This window comes from Phyllobates terribilis, unplaced genomic scaffold (assembly GCF_046119375.1).
Source record: "Phyllobates terribilis strain yellow unplaced genomic scaffold, ASM4611937v1 Scaffold_5__5_contigs__length_657084704, whole genome shotgun sequence".
In the NCBI taxonomy this organism is placed as follows: Eukaryota; Metazoa; Chordata; class Amphibia; order Anura; family Dendrobatidae; genus Phyllobates; species Phyllobates terribilis.
In genome coordinates this window covers 540,829,285-540,845,968 of record NW_027362765.1, presented here as the reverse complement: position 1 = coordinate 540,845,968, position 16,684 = coordinate 540,829,285, and the positions used below count along the sequence as shown (strand labels likewise).

Genomic DNA, 16,684 nt, shown 5'->3' with positions numbered 1-16,684 from the left:
TCCAAAATGGTGTCACTTGTGGGGGTTTCTACTTTTTAGGCACATCAGGGGCTCCCCAAATGTGACATGGCGTCCGCTAATTATTCAAGCAAATTTTACATTCAAAAAGTCAAATGGCGCTCCTTCGCTTCCGAACCCTGCCATGCGCCCAAACAGTGGTTTTCCCTCACATATGGGGTATCAGCGTGTTCAGGAGAAATTGCACAACAAATTTTGGGATCCGTTTTTTCTTGTTACCCTTGTGAAAATAAAAAAATTGGGGTCTAAACTAATAATTTTGTGAAAAAAAGTTAAAAGTTCATTGTTTTCTTCCACATTCCAAAAATTGTGAAACACCTGAAGGGTTAACAAAGTTCTTGAATGTGGTTTTGAGCACCTTGAGGGGTGTAGTTTTTAGAATGGTGTCCCTTTGGGTATTTTTTGTCATAAAGACCCCTCAAAGTGACTTCAAATGTGATGTGGTCCCTAAAAAAATGATTTTGTAATTTTTGTTGGAACAATGAGAAATCGCTGGTCAACTTTTAACCCTTATAGCTCCCTAACAAAAAAAAATTTTGGTTCCAAAATTGTTTTGATGTAAAGTAGCCATGTGGGAAATGTTATTTATTAACTCTTTTGTGTGACATATCGCTCTGATTTAAGGGCATGAAAATTCAAAGTTTGAAAATTGCAAAATTTTCAACATTTTCACCAAATTTCTGATTTTTTCACAAATAAACGCAAGTGATATCGAAGAAATTTTACCACAATCATGAAGTACAAAATGTCACAAAAAAACAATCTCAGAATCAGGGGGATCTGTTGAAGAGTTCCAGAGTAATTACCTCATAAAGTGACAGTGGTCAGAATTGTAAAAATTGGCCCAGTCATTAACGTGCAAACCACCCTCGGGGGTAAAGGGGTTAAGTGGCGCGCGTCTGGTCATGAATTCAGCGGTCTTCTTCCTGCCATCCCATTAAGACCTGCTGTGCTATCACACTACACTGAGCGGTAATGATATCGCCAGTCTTGATTCTTTTGAACTATTGATGTCCGGGGAAGAGTCAGGGCTCTGATAAGAATAATCAGGGCTGATGTGTTCACAGACACATACATGAGGCTGGAGCTAGTATGGAGCAGTAACGTTGTGTGTACCTGCCACACCGCGGATCACAGGTATGTGGAGGCGGCCGCATGACTCAGGGCACACAGGACGCTGATTTGAATGTCCATGCGCCGGTTCAGCTGACTTTACATTGGGGCTGTGACAACCAGGACAGTCATGTCAATGAGGACGTCGTCCATGCTGATTGGCCAGGATCGGGCCGTGGGTGTGGCCCGGCCGAGCACAGCTGGACTGAGAGACACCGCTCTGGGCTGAGCATCTGGAAAGGGGCGGCTCGGAGTGCGGGGCTCATTGGCCGAGGCTGGGGGCGCCCGCTGCCTGCAATAAAGTGAATGGCACAAGTGAATGGGAGCTAGTCGTCCGGAATCTGCTCTGCATGTGAGATACAAGCTCAGCCAGGACCAGGCACCCGGGAAGCAGGGGAGGACTTAACTAGCCCCAAACTAGCCCCAGCTAGTAGCTCAGGACTCTGCAGGAATTACACCGGAGACCCTCAGCACACCCAGTAAGTAACTGGCCCTTATTATACCTAGTGCTATGGGGGAGACACAAGAGCTGACTGGGAAGAGCAGAGGCACACGTGTTTCTGTAGCATCTCATACCCATGAGCCCCTATGTGTGTATATATATATATATATATATATATATATATATATATATATATATGTGTATGTGTGTGTGCGTGTGTGTATATATATATATACACTATGTAGAATAGAGGCACACGTGTTTCTGTAGCCTCTCATACCCATGAGCCCCTATGTGTGTATATATATATATATATATATATATATATATATATATATATATATATGTGTGTATGTGTGTGTGTGTGTGCGTGTGTGTATATATATATATATACACTATGTAGAATAGAGGCACACGTGTTTCTGTAGCCTCTCATACCCATGAGCCCCTATGTGTATTTATATATATGTGTATGTGTGCACAAATGTGTATGTGTGTGTATATATATATGTGTGTATGTGTGTACAAATGTGTATGTGTGTGTGTGAGTGTGTATATATATATGTGTGTACAAATGTGTATGTGTGTGTATATATATGTGTGTGTATGTGTGTACAAATGTGTATGTGTGTGTGTGAGTGTGTATATATATATATATATATATATATATATATATATATATATATATATATACACTATGTAGAATAGAGGCACACGTGTTTCTGTAGCCTCTCATACCCATGAGCCCCTATGTGTATGTATATATATATATATGTATGTGTGTACAAATGACTATGTGTGTGTATATATATATATATATACACTATGTAGAACAGAGGCACACGTGTTTCTGTAGCATCTCATACCCATGAGCCCCTGTGTATGTATGTATTTGTATGTGCTTGTGTGGGTGTGTGTATATATATATATATATATATATATATATATATATATATATACACATATTCATATACACACATTATAGAACATATGCACATGTGTTTCAATAGCACCCCTAGATATATATAAATAAACACAGATAGTTTATATATATATATATGTATATATATATATATATATATATATATATATATATAAAACAGTTGGTTAATACATATACTATATGCATATATATGTATGTGTATAATATATATATATATAATTTTCATAGATTCCCAGCATCATTTGTGTATATATATAATAAACTTTTATATACATATGTATATATATATTATATCTCTACCTATCTGACTATCTAGTATATCTCTCTATTTTTGTTATAGTTGGTAAATCAGCTGAAATATGAGAATTACTTTTCATCTATTACATATCAGAATTTTTTGTTGTTTTTTTAACTACTAGACACGATCATATCATTGTATTATTGATATTATTATTACTAATCTTGTTATTATTTTTTACTATTTCAAAAATGAACAGCACAAAAAAAAATAAAGAGAAAAGTTTAATCAAATGAAACAATAAAGGAGTAGTTATCCCCGCATTTCAGATGAAGCCCTGGCTGATGGCTGTGGGGGCTTGTAGTGGGGGCTCCTATGGGCTGTGACTTCTGCAGGGTGGCTTTTTAGCACCGGGCTCCGGTGCTGGTGGCTGCAGACAGCTGGGAGGATGATATTTAGATAAAGATCTGGCTCTTGTTTATACTGAAGTGAACAATTCTTGGGCTGCACAGAAAACTGTTTATGTGGGAACTGCTCATGAAGAAGACAGAAATATTCTAGTTTTCTTGGTAAGAAATGTAGAATATAAGAAACAACGCAAAGTACACAAATAGTGTGTACAGGAGTGTGTACCCGGAGCCAATGCGGTACTTCTAGGGTACAGAGAGTTCTGTTAGGGGATATAATGAATTGTGAGTGACCCAAATATAAAGAATTGAATGCTGTCAGTAATACATTTATATTTTGTCAGAAAGGAGAAGTTCTGGGAACATTTTCTTGTCAGGACTCCTTTTGTGTGATATAAATAGGTTTGCTGAGATAATGTGATCCACATATATGCGGGTTTCCTCTGCTATATGTCTGCTCTCCTGTACATTTTCTGGTTATTAGAGATGTGTTTACAATACTTGGTATAACAGCTGCAGTATTGAAAGATATCCCGGCAGCTGCTGCGGCTGACATGCCAGGAGGGCTGAGAGCGGCGAGCGCAGCGCCGGCCAGGAGCCTCCTCCTATGGAGGGATCTGCGGCTTACATGGACGGTATATACACAGGAGATGGACACTATATACACAGTGTCCACTATACATGAATATACCTGTATATGTGTACATGAAAGAACAAAGCAAAGAACAAAGCAAATTTATCATTCCAAATCTTGAAGTGTGAGAGCATGTGTGATGGAAAAAGCACTTATCACACTGATTCTTCTATCATTTCCATCTACACACAGAAACTAAATGTCCCAATGATAGAGAGTAGCTTAGCTAATACATCACAAACACATCTGTGTACTATGCAATCTCTACAAGCAAAAGATGATAGATTAGATAAAAAAAAAATAAGAATAAAAGCAGGACGTTTCCATGCAAAGATGGGTGGAAAGCCACATGGGTGTCACCTTTATTTATCTTTTTTAGATAGATATAGACTAATTATTTCTCTCTCTATCTATCTAGCTATCTCTCTATCTGTCCATTTATGTATCTGTTTATCTGTGGTCACTCAAATGGTTATGTTTATGTACTTGCTCTTTATCTTATGTAGTGAAATCATTTTCTTAGGTATCTTGGTCTAATACATCTTTAAAATAATAATGACTATAATAATGATAGTGATGATAGTAATAATAATTATCATGTTTATATAAATATATAGGAATGATAGAATAATTTATACAAAGATATTAGATATAATACACAGATTAGATTTATAAAATTGATAAAAGATAGATAGTATAAGATAGAAAATATATGGATATATATATATATATATATATATATATATATATATATATATATATATATGAATTAGAAAGATGATGGATAAGTAAGTAGAAAGATAAATTGATAAAGATAGATTAGATAAACAGTAGAGGGATAGATACAAGATAGATAGATAGATAGATAGCAGATGATAATTATATATTCAGTACTGCCCTGTACCTCAAGAGATAGATTATTGATAAATAAGAAATCAAATAAAATATGCCCATATACCGCATGTACATCTATTTACTGCATAAATACACTAAAATATGAAGTTCTTGAACAAGTGGGAGAGAGTGAGGGCTTTCCTATCTCCCGGGCATGCTGTGTTCTGCTGTCTTCTACTTTTCTTCTGAGATGTAGAGCTTTGGTTGTGCTGCAGCTGTGAGACTGAGCTCCCTTGGGATGTGAGGCAGAGCAGTGCTGGTTTGGGGTTAGTATTGTATGTACATGGCTGTGGGATTGGGCACACCTGTCACCCAGAAGCCCCTCGGACGATTTATGAATGCTACAGGAAGGAAATGATGGTAAAATCTACTCTGAGATTTTCATGATTTAACAGGAACCAGACTGTAGCCTGGGATTACCACCCATGGACAGCAGGCAGTATATTGTACGGTCCTGTATTTATAGGCCCGTGCTCTTAGCCATCAATCATTAGGCCCATCCATAATATAGTGTCACACCATCATGTACACTTATTTCCAGTATTAACCCCTGAGCTCCCTGCGTCTACCAGCTGTGTGGTCCGGAGGGGAACGTGTTAATCTTTGTACAGTATCCTTTGCAGTAACTATAAATCTCAGTGGTCTCCGGTTTTTAGTATCACTTAGAACATATTATGGAAATTGTGGTGTGTGTTTTATATATATATATATATATATATATATATATATATATATATATGTATGTATGTGTGTGTGTGTGTGTCTGCATGTATATATATATATATATATATATAAAGTGTACATATACATGTGTATATATTATATATGTGTGTGTGTTATATACATGTGCATGTGTACATATATATGTATGTATATATATATATATATAGATAGATAGATACACACACGCACATATATATATATATATATATATACACGCACATGTATACAGACACACACATGTATATATAGACACACACATACATGTAGCTTGGAGTCGGTATTACAGTGTCTTAGGTGAACTTCATTGCAGTTCTCTGCACTTCTGATTGCCGATTGCCTGTGACTTGATCTTACCTATCAGGGTAATGTATTCTTGCTCTCGATCTGATTATGAAATTGTAATTTGGATGGCAGATTTGTTGCTGGTTGTTTTTTGTAGATCTATCGATCTAGTTCGATTACCGCAAGTAATGTAATATTTTTGATGTAGATCCAAAGTAATCCGGAGTCTTACTTAATGATAGAAGGCTGGCATTGCTTCTTCCTCATTACACGGGACACCCTGCATGAGCCCTTCACAATCCCACTCAAACATTCCTTCTAACACCCATAGAGTACAATATGATCATTTAGTGTCCACGCCTGCAGAGCTGTGATCCGGCAGCAGACATCTGATAGTACAGAGGTCAGCCAGTTCTAGATACATTAGTAATGGACAAGTCATACAATCTGAGTGAGTGCAGCCCTCAGCATCCGCCACAATAGAAGATTTTCTGCTGGAACAAAGGCTGCGATGTGCTGCGAGTTCAGCTCTGGTCACCGGGAGAAGTGACAGCTGCAGGTGCCGCTCACCCGGACCCCGGGGGCTCATGGAAAAAACGCGCAAGCATTAGCCACACTCTGAGCTATTACTGCCCAGGACCTGGCTTCTTCATCTTTGCTTCCCTTTGGTCCTAGGTCTTCAGTCACAGGACACATGATTTATACTGCATTATATTATTAAAATGTTACCTAAAATTAAAATATTAGAGAAAATGCATAAGAGACTAATAAATGTAAAAGGAGCAAACAATATTATATATATATATATATATATATATATATATACACATACACTTTTTTTTTTTTATAGAGGATGGATATCAAATTATATGTTAGTAATAACAATAACTCTAGAAATAATAATTGTAAGCACGCAATGAAAGCATCTAACGCTAATGGCGGGGATACGGAACATAAATAACCAGTGATGATGATAACAATAATAATAATAATAATGGTGATGATGACGATGATGATGATCGGTGACATGTTTGAGCACAATCCTAAACAACAAATACACAGTATAGAAAGACCAGACTTGAAAGATATTTTATGAAAGGTCTTTTCCCTGCGTTCTTTATAAATAGAAACCTTGTCACAATTAAATATTTCAGAGATGAGTATTAAATTGACAGTGGTAAATTTACATTAATGACACAGGGGTGATCAGGGGGTGAGAACTCAGAGAGGATTTCATAGCTGATCCCAAAAGATGTTAATAGGATCTTGTTGCAGGAGGTGGCACTGAGGTTACGAATTTGGAAATAGATACAGCTGTGTATCATACAGCATAGAAGGGTATGCACTCTTCAGTATTTATGGGCATTATATACTATCACAGGTTCACACTTGTGGCTGGCATAACGCTGCCTTAGATGTGTAATAACAGGGTTATAATTCTGTGTGTGGTGCTTCATTGTTTTGGAATATTTTATGGCAATCTTATTTTTGTGTGGATGATATAATGCTGCAAAGGAATCTACTGAAACGGTTTAGATATATTTAAATATTATTATGTTAGGTTTTGATATAACATTAAACATATTTGTATATGTATGAGTATATATATATATATATATATATATATATATATATATATATATATATATATATATATATATATATATATATATATAATACTGTGCTAGACACCATTATGAAGAGTTTATAATTTTGTGTATAGAATACCACAGCACTGAGTACTGTTCTAACAACCTAACATTATGTGTATATAGTTGTCAGATTAGTTAGCATCATATAGTACAGCACTGGTATAACAGCAGGGTGTGGGGTGTAATCAATACTATTATGTCAGATTTATATTTCTATGTACCTTGTGGCGCTGTACTGTGTATTATTATGGAAGTCTGCATGCAGAATTATTAATACAGCTTTGACTTATGTACATGGTTTTCAATATCATAGAGGTCCTTATTTATGTGTATGGTATTACACTGCACTGACTATTAATTGATAATGATTATTATTAGCAAAAACAATGTTCTACGATGTTAGTATATCTGAGTAATATGAAATTGTTTGATGTAGAAACAAATAAACGCACAAATGGATTCTATTTAACACATATAAATTGATATATATATATTATATATACACATATATATATATTTATATGTAAAATAATACGTAAAAATACTTTGCGTATTATTAGCGTAACAGTGCACTGAACACTATTATATCACAATCACATTTATAGTTGTGTGAGTGAAGTAATAGCGCACTTGTTATTATATATGGTTTATTTTTATATGTAGAAGTATTATTTCTATGTAAATTAATATATAATTTTAATATTTGTGAGTATAAAGTGATAATGCACTGGATACTATTATATCTGATTTATATTTGTACATTTACAGAAGTGATATTATTCTGTAAATATCACATTAGGGTTATATCTGCCTGTATGAGGTAATAAAAACATTGTGTGCTATTATGCCAGGTTTATATTTGTGTGTATAGTATTCGATTACATTGCAATGTATAGTATTACAGTTTATATATGTGTGTATGATGTGAGAATGCACTGGATACTATTATATCAAGTTTATATTTGTGTGTGTAAAGTAATAATTTACTTTATACTATTATATCAGGTTTATATTTGTGTGTATAAAGTAGTAGTGCACTGGTTAACATATCTTATCTGGCTTATATTTGTGTATATAAAGTATTATTACTATGTAAACTGTCATATTAGGGTTATAGCTGTGTGTATGATGTCAAATTACACTGTATACTTATTCCTCAGTTTTATATTTGTGTGTATAGTATAATATTACATAGTAATGTATAATATTACCTTAGGTTTATGTATGTGTGCTTAATGTGATATAACAGTATCCAGTGCATTATCATGTTTATATTTGTGTCTATGAAGTGATAATATGCTGGATACTATAATATCAGGTTTATATTTGTGTGTATACTGTAAAATGCACTGGATATTATTATATCAAGCTTATATTTGTATGTCTAAAGTAATAGTGTACTGGATACTGTTATTTTAGGTTTATACTTGTGTGTATAAAGTATTGAACTGCGTTACTAATCTAATAGGTTTATTTGTATATGTTAATATTGCACTGGATATTACATCAAATTTATATATGCTTGTCTGAAGTAATAACACACTGGATATTATTAAATCAGATATTTATCTTTGTGTACATGAAGCAATAGTACCCTGGATATTATTATAAGAGGTTGAACTTTCTTTATATAGTCTAATATTGCAATACATCCCATACTTTTGTGCATAGCGGATCATTGAAATGAACACACATCGCATTACATTGTTTATTCTAAATATAATTTATGACTAATATAATACTGCACTGGATACATTATACCAGATTCATTGATTTAACATTGATTTATACAAGTTATATATCGCTTGTATATAATAAGACTATTTTCATGGCTGCATGACTCTCCAGAATGCTTTACAGAATACAAGGAAAGTTAACTTATTTCTGGGATTATTAATATATGCTTTCTAAAATAATAGAAAATATTATATGTCTTGTGTTTTATTTTCTGCAGTGTTTATTCAGATGTGGAATCTGCATCAGTATCATCTAATATTACTCCCAGTCTTATACATCAGTTTTTCCCTGTACTGTAAATGGAGATCTGTATTAGTTAGAATATTGTGTAACATGTATGCAATAACTTGTCAGCACCAGGCAATCTACTACATTAGATGATATAAGTTTCTTAGAAATGGAGAGCTCAGTAGTCACAGGATTGCTTATTGGATGACCCATCTGCTCAAGAACATGTGTAATGATTGATCCACTGAGAAATTGAGACTAGGGTACATATGCATTCTCTATTACCAATGTTTCACAGTATAAAGCTTTCACTAATCTCTGCTGATATGGTTTAGTTACATTACAGCTCTGTATATTATGTGCACAAACAGGGTTTATTTTGAGATATTCAAAAACTATGAGTTTTAACCGCTTCAGGATATGCTCCTTCTTTGGCTATGTACACACGGAGTCTTTTTGCTGAGTTTCCAGAACAGAAACTAAAAGTTTTTTTTAGAAGTTTTGAGATTTGGAGTTTCCAGCTCAGTTTCTGGTCCAAAAATTCCACATAAACTCAGTGTACACACAGTCTTTAGAGAGGATTTGGAGGAGTTTTTGTTTCCTGAAGCGGTTTTGAAGATTTTTTGAAGTGTTTAGAAGATTTTTTTTTCCTGAAATGCACTTTTTGCTGCCTTTTGTTTTAACAGTACCTACTTCGCCACAATTTCTAAAAGGAGCCACTTGTAAGAATTATATGAACTCTCTTTTTGCATATGACATGAGGCATTTTTTAAAAACTGAAGAGGAAAATGAAAAGTTCAAAAGACTTAACATATGAACAGCTAATTGGTTTTCACAATACAAATGAATAACAAATGTCTTTAAGGCATTTTTGAAGCAATTTTTCTCGGCGGTTTTTGAAGCTGACCAAAAAAGTCAATGTGTACATACCTTTAGAGTATGGAGCAGCAACTGAAAAAAAACTAAAAATTTTTGAGGAATTCTGCATTTTTGATGAGGATTTAAAGAGTATCTGCTAAGTTTCTGTTCCAAAAACTCTAAAAAATCCTCAGAGTTCACATACCTAAGGGTATTTTCACACATGGCATATTTGCAGCTTCCCCCCCCCCCCTCCCAAAACCAGAGTGGTAACAGGAAAAATACTGCATACAAACTCACATTTTTACGCAACATTTTCACTTTCATTCTTTATCTATTCATTTGAATGGGTGGTAACGCTGCAGAAACTCAGAAAAAAAATGACATGCTGGGTCGTGGCAAAAATGCAGCAGAGCTCAAAATATGGACAGAATAAAAAAAAAACATCATTGATTATGTTGGTAATGTACAATGCTGCATATTTCATGCACCAAATACGCTGCATAAAAAATACAACAAATATGCAGCAAAAATGGCAAGTGTGAACATACCCTAAGCATTATATGAGAAAAACATGGCTGCATCCTAATAGAAACAGTGCCGCACTTGCAAATAAGTTGTGTTTGGTATTACAGCTATGTCACATTCAAATGATGATTTTTCTCATTTCATACAGTCTCTTTATGAGTCTTCCTCTTCTGTTTACATGTGACAACTTACCTTTAAGATATTTTACATGCTTAGCGGGTTGATATTATAATTTTGAATGTACAAGACATTTTCTGACTGATAGAAAACACTGTAATTTATCTTGAAAGATCATTTAGTCATTAACGAAGAGTGATTTTAATTAAGACTATTCAGTAATATCTACACCTAATGAAAAATAGCCTTTAGAAGAATAAATATCGAGGCTGACAGTTTAAAATACACAGTGAATTTATACAGATGCAATGAATAAAGACACCTACATGGGTTTTAGCAAATTCTTCCCTATTAAATGTTTATTTTGGATCATCATTTTTTAGGATTCCTCCTTGTGTTCTTTTTGATTTTGTTTTACTCTTCCTGGAAATGTGTGAATAAAAATTGACTGGTGAGCGTTACCATTAATCTTGTCAACAGTGCATGCGACTACACGTTCAAACACTGTCCGATTAAGAAAGGTAATGGTAACATCCAGTTGCCAATTTATTAAAATATTTCCAGGGGGAATAATGGAGGAACAATACAATGCCTAGTTATAAGAAAAGGTGTTCTAGAATTGTTATTTTATTGAAAACGTTAGTATATTTTCTAAGACAAAACATGTCACAATGCCCTATAACACTGCCAACTACAATGCCCCATAACATTGCTGACAACAATGCCCCATAATATTGCCAACTACAATGCCCCATAACATTGCCAACCACAATGCCCCATAACATTGCTGACAACAATGCCCCATAATATTGCCAACTACAATGCCCCATAACATTGCCGACCACAATGCCCCATAACATTACCAACCACAATGCCCCATAACATTGCCGACAACAATGTCCCATAACATTGCCAACCACAATGTCCCATAACATTGCCAACCACAATGCCCCATAACATTGTTGACCACAGTACTTCAGAAGCATTGGAAGTCTTAGTGTCCCATAATGACACTGCGAGTCAGTCAGTGCTCTAATTTATGAAGCTTATTATAAAGTATATTTCACCAATGACAAAGTATATGAATCCATTTTATCATTATTGAAATAAATAATTTGTCATCATCCTGTTGTTTTTTTAAAAGAAAAGCTTATAACATCGACACAAAATAAGCGGCTGCATTTGGGCATTTGACTAGTGCGTTTTGTTGCCTTCTGCACCTTTTAGATATTAATTGATTTTACTGATATTTATGAATTTTCACAAAAGAAAATATTTAAAAAACTAATGCATTGACCCAAAGGGTAAGCAGAGAGGATGAAGAAGGCTGCAGTGAAGGGTGCTATGGGAAGGATATACTGTACTATTGATGGGTTATAGCAAAGAAACAAAAAGCCCCAGAACTCTGCCTAGTGATATGTTCACACAAATTTTTTTCCATGGATTTTTAAATGGATCACTTCAAAATCAATATCAAAAACCTCTTTAAATGCTTTTTGATGTGGATTTCGAAGTCAATCTGCTTCACAATCCAAGTTAAAAAAAACTTTATATGAACATATTTTAAGGCTAAGTTCCCATGAGTATTTGGTGTGTTTTTGATGCTACATTTCTGCACCAATTGGCTAAATTAGTACATGGAGTACACAAACTATTATACGATAATTTGTTCTTTGAGAGTCAAATAGCGCTTCATCCCTCCCACTGGCGGACACCAGCAGAAGAAGGCCCCTGTGCAGGAGCAGTATACGGGTCCTTTACAGTCCAGTAGCTCATCATAATGCATAATTTTACATATTTTGGAGGTGGAAATGGGCCCCCTTACGTTATGCGACTGCACAAGTTGCACAAATGGTATGTCCAACCCTGATCCCTCCCTACTTCTTAGTCATCCTTGTGTAGCTAAGCAGTACCGTATAGCCATATATGCAGTATTGCCACATTCAACAGAAATTGTGTGACAAATTTTGGTGCCATTTTTACCCATTTCCCCTTTTGAAAATGTAAAATCGGGGCTAAAACAAAATTTTTGTGATAAAAATGTAATTATTTTTTCTTCACTTCCCAATGATAAAAAATTCTGTGACACACCTGTCTTTTCAATATAATCACTGCACCTTCAATTCATTGAGAGATGTGGTTGGTAAAATGGGGTCACTTATTACGGGGGGTTCTGCTGTTCTGGCACCTCAGGGGCTCTACCAATGTGACATGGCACCCTCGAACCATTCCAACAAAATCTGAACTCCAATATGGCGCTCCTTCCCTTCTGAGCTTAGCACTGTGCCTCAAAAGTAGTTTTTGACCATATAAGGGGTATTAGCGTACTCATGAGAAATTCCGTAACAAAATGAATGGTCGCTTTTCTCTTATCACTTCTTTTGAAAATGTAAAACTTGTGGCTAAAGCAACATTTTAGTGGAAAAAAATGGTAATTTTCCAATGACTCAGCCCAATGTTAAACAATTTTGTGAAACGCCTAAGGGTTAAAAATGCTCATTACACCACTGGGTGAATTCCTCAAGAAATGTAGTTTCCAAAATGGAATTTCCTGTGGAGGTTTGTGCTATTTTGGCATGTCAAGTGCTCTTCAAATATGACATGGCCTCCGCAATCTATTCCAGCCAAAATTGTGATCCAGAAATCAATTGGCGCTCCTTCCCTTCCAAGCCCTGCCGTGTACCCAGACAGTAGTTTTCCACCACATACGGGGTATCAAAGTACTCAGGAGAAATCACACAACAGATTTTGGGGTCAATTTTCTGCGGTTACCCTTGTAAAAAGGAAAAATTTGGGGCCAAAGCAACATTTTTGCAGGAAAAATGTAATTTTTCATTTTCACGTCTCAACGATATAAAATTCTGTGAAGCCCCGCTAGATAAGTTCCTTGAGGGGTGTAGTTTCCAAAATGGGGTTGTTAGTGGGGGTTACCACTATTTAGGTACATCAGGGGCTTTGCAAATGCAACATGGTGTCCACTATCTATTCAATCTAGTCAATTGGTGCTCCTTCTCTTCTGAGCCCTGCCATGTGCCCAAACAGCAGTTTTCCACCATATATGAGGTATCGGTGTATTCAGGAGAAATTGCACAACAAATTGTATGGTCCATTATCTCTGGTTACCCTTGTGGAAATGAAAATTTTGGGGATGAAGCAACATTTTTGTGAGAACAATGTATTTTTTCTTTTTCACGGATCAACGTTATAAAATTCTGTGAAGCACCTTGGGGTTCAAAGTGCTCATCACATATCTAGATATCTATTCTAGTCAATTTTGTGCTCCAAAAGTCAAATGGTTGTCCTTCCCTTCCGAGCCCTGCCATGCACCCAAACAGTAGTTTTCCACCACATATGAGGTATCGATGTACTCAAGAGAAACTGAACAACAAATTGTGTGTTCTATTTTTCTCCTGTTACCCTTATGAAAATGCAAAATGTGGGGCTAAAACAATATTTTTGTGGGAAAAAGTAAAATGTAATTTTTTCCCTTCTACGTTGCTTTAATTTCAGTGAAGACCCTAAAGGGTTAATAAGCTTCTAAAATGTGGTTTTGAGCACTTTGAGGGGTGTAGTCTTTAAAATTGTGTCACTTTTGGGCATTTTCTGTTACATAGGCCCCTTAAAGTCACTCATTGGAAAAATGAGAAATTGCTGATAAACTTTACTGTTCTAACTTCTATCGTAACAAAAAAATATATTTTTAAAAAATGACGCTGATGTGAAGTAGACATGTGGGAAATGTTATTTATTAACTTGTGTGATATAACTATCTGATTTAAGGGCATAAAAATGAAAAGTTGGAAAATTCCTACATTTTCAATTTTTTTCTCCAATTTTTGATATTTTCATAAATAAACGCAAATCATATCAACCAAAATTTACCACTATCATGAAGTACAACATATCATGAAAAAACAGTCTCAGAAACACTGGGATATATTGAAGCGTTCCTGAGATATAACTTCATAAAGTGACACTGGTCTGAACTGAAAAAAATTAGCCTCCTCAGGAAGGTGAAAACAGACTGGGGGATGAAGGGGTTAATAAAAGTTAATTCATAAAGCAAAATTTAATACACAGTAAATAGCTAAAGTTAAGCATTATCCAACAACACTCATATATGCTGATGAAAATAACCCTCTTAGGCCACGGTCTCACTATCAGTATTTGGTCAGTATTCGGTCAGTATTTTTCCCAGAAGTAGGAGCCAAAACGAGGAGTGGATGATAAATACAGAATTGGTGACTTGTTTCTATTATACCTTTTCTCTGATTGTTCCTCACCTGGTTTTGGCTCCCACTCCTGAGAAAAAATACTGACCGAATACTGATAGTGGGGCTGTGGCCTTAAAGTGAAGATCCATCCATCTAGTTAAAAAAAATCACCAGCATCCAGATAACATTATAGTTGGGCTTCCTACTTATTGCGTATCAAAAATAATAGGAGGGTAGGTAGACATTGTCATGGTTTCTGTGTATATTATTCTTGATAATCCAGTAATATTGTGTGATATCCACACTATTAGTACTATATTTAACACGAGGCGCAATTGAAAAAATGCTGAACATGCTTCAAGAGGACAACTATTTATTAAAATAGACGTCTAAGGAGTCATGTCAGGTCTTCTTTAATGACATTTAATTTGCTCTCCTCATTTTCAGTTCCCACTTTGTAGCTTATCTTTCACATGCTACTTCATAGCACCACTCCAGCTCTATTTCCAGCCCATCGCCTCCTTCTCTTGCTTGATTGACAGCTCCTTTGCCTGAAGTCAGACAGCATAGAGGCTGTTAGTAAAGCAGGAGGAGGCGGCACTGGGCAGGTAATAGAGTTGGAATGACAGAGGCTTCAGATCTACCTTATTCCTTCAGCCTCATTTGCATATAAATTAAAACACTGATTTCTCAGTAAAGCAGAAACGTCTGGAAAGGAAAAGGCATTGCTAGACTTGTCTTTGAAAGAGCTGCAAGAGCATATAAATAGCTTGGGAGGTGAAATCCTACCAACAGACTCCCTTTTATTCCACAGCACTTTACAGGCATCATCATCACTGTCCCCTTTGGGGCTCCAAATCTAAATTTGGAGTGTGTGAAACCCATGAAGACTCCTTGCAGTTGTTGTCCTTGGTGAGATTTGAATCCAGGAGACCAGAACTGCAAGGCTACAGATCTAACCACTGAGCCATATATGATCCCCTCTTCATGGAGGGGTGACTTTTTAAAAAGAGATAAGGAGTGGAAAAACAATCAGTGATCCTCCTGTAATGACATAGAACAGCTATGTATGTGTACAAGCACATGTACTGTTTGATATTTTGTGTTATATGTAACATTGTGACCATGTGAAACATGTGAAAGATGCCATAAACCGACAAGACCATAAGTATTTGTATGGGTTGCCTGGCCTTGGCAAATTTTATAATGGGACTATACTTGACTACTGCAACTATGACCAAGTTGTGCACTGTATCCCAAACCCTAGGTCATATAACCCTCACCACTGTTCATGTTTGGTCCCTAAACAGCAATATCGTACAAGGTCTCCTCTGACATGTACCATTATTGTGTCGATTCTCTACATAGTCAGGACAACCATAGAAAGGACGGCTGTGCTGCCCTGATGGCCTTTTGGCTCCTTTGTGACCTGCAACATTGGCAACTAATTTGCATACATTAGTTAGACAAACAGGTCAGCTCTAAAGATCTAGGAATGCAAATACGTAAAAAAAGTATTGTGCAATACCCTTCAGAATAATTCCTCACTGACGAACCAACGAGACTTGTGTCCTACATTACGCAGTATTTCACTATTGAGATGTGTAAGCATGCTGGAATGTAATAGAAAAAAATAAAATCGGATTAGCCATTGCA

General features: G+C 35.6%; 1 protein-coding gene across 1 annotated transcript in view; it reads left to right on the top strand.

Moving 5' to 3' along the window:
- The first annotated feature begins 1,345 nt into the window (after nucleotides 1-1,345).
- Nucleotides 1,346-16,684, top strand: part of LOC141271325 (pituitary homeobox 3) — a 192,952-nt gene continuing 177,613 nt past the window's right edge. The window contains exon 1 of the mRNA XM_073681436.1: nucleotides 1,346-1,610. The gene's annotated coding sequence lies outside the window, so the exon portion shown is untranslated. The remainder of the gene's footprint in view (nucleotides 1,611-16,684) is intronic.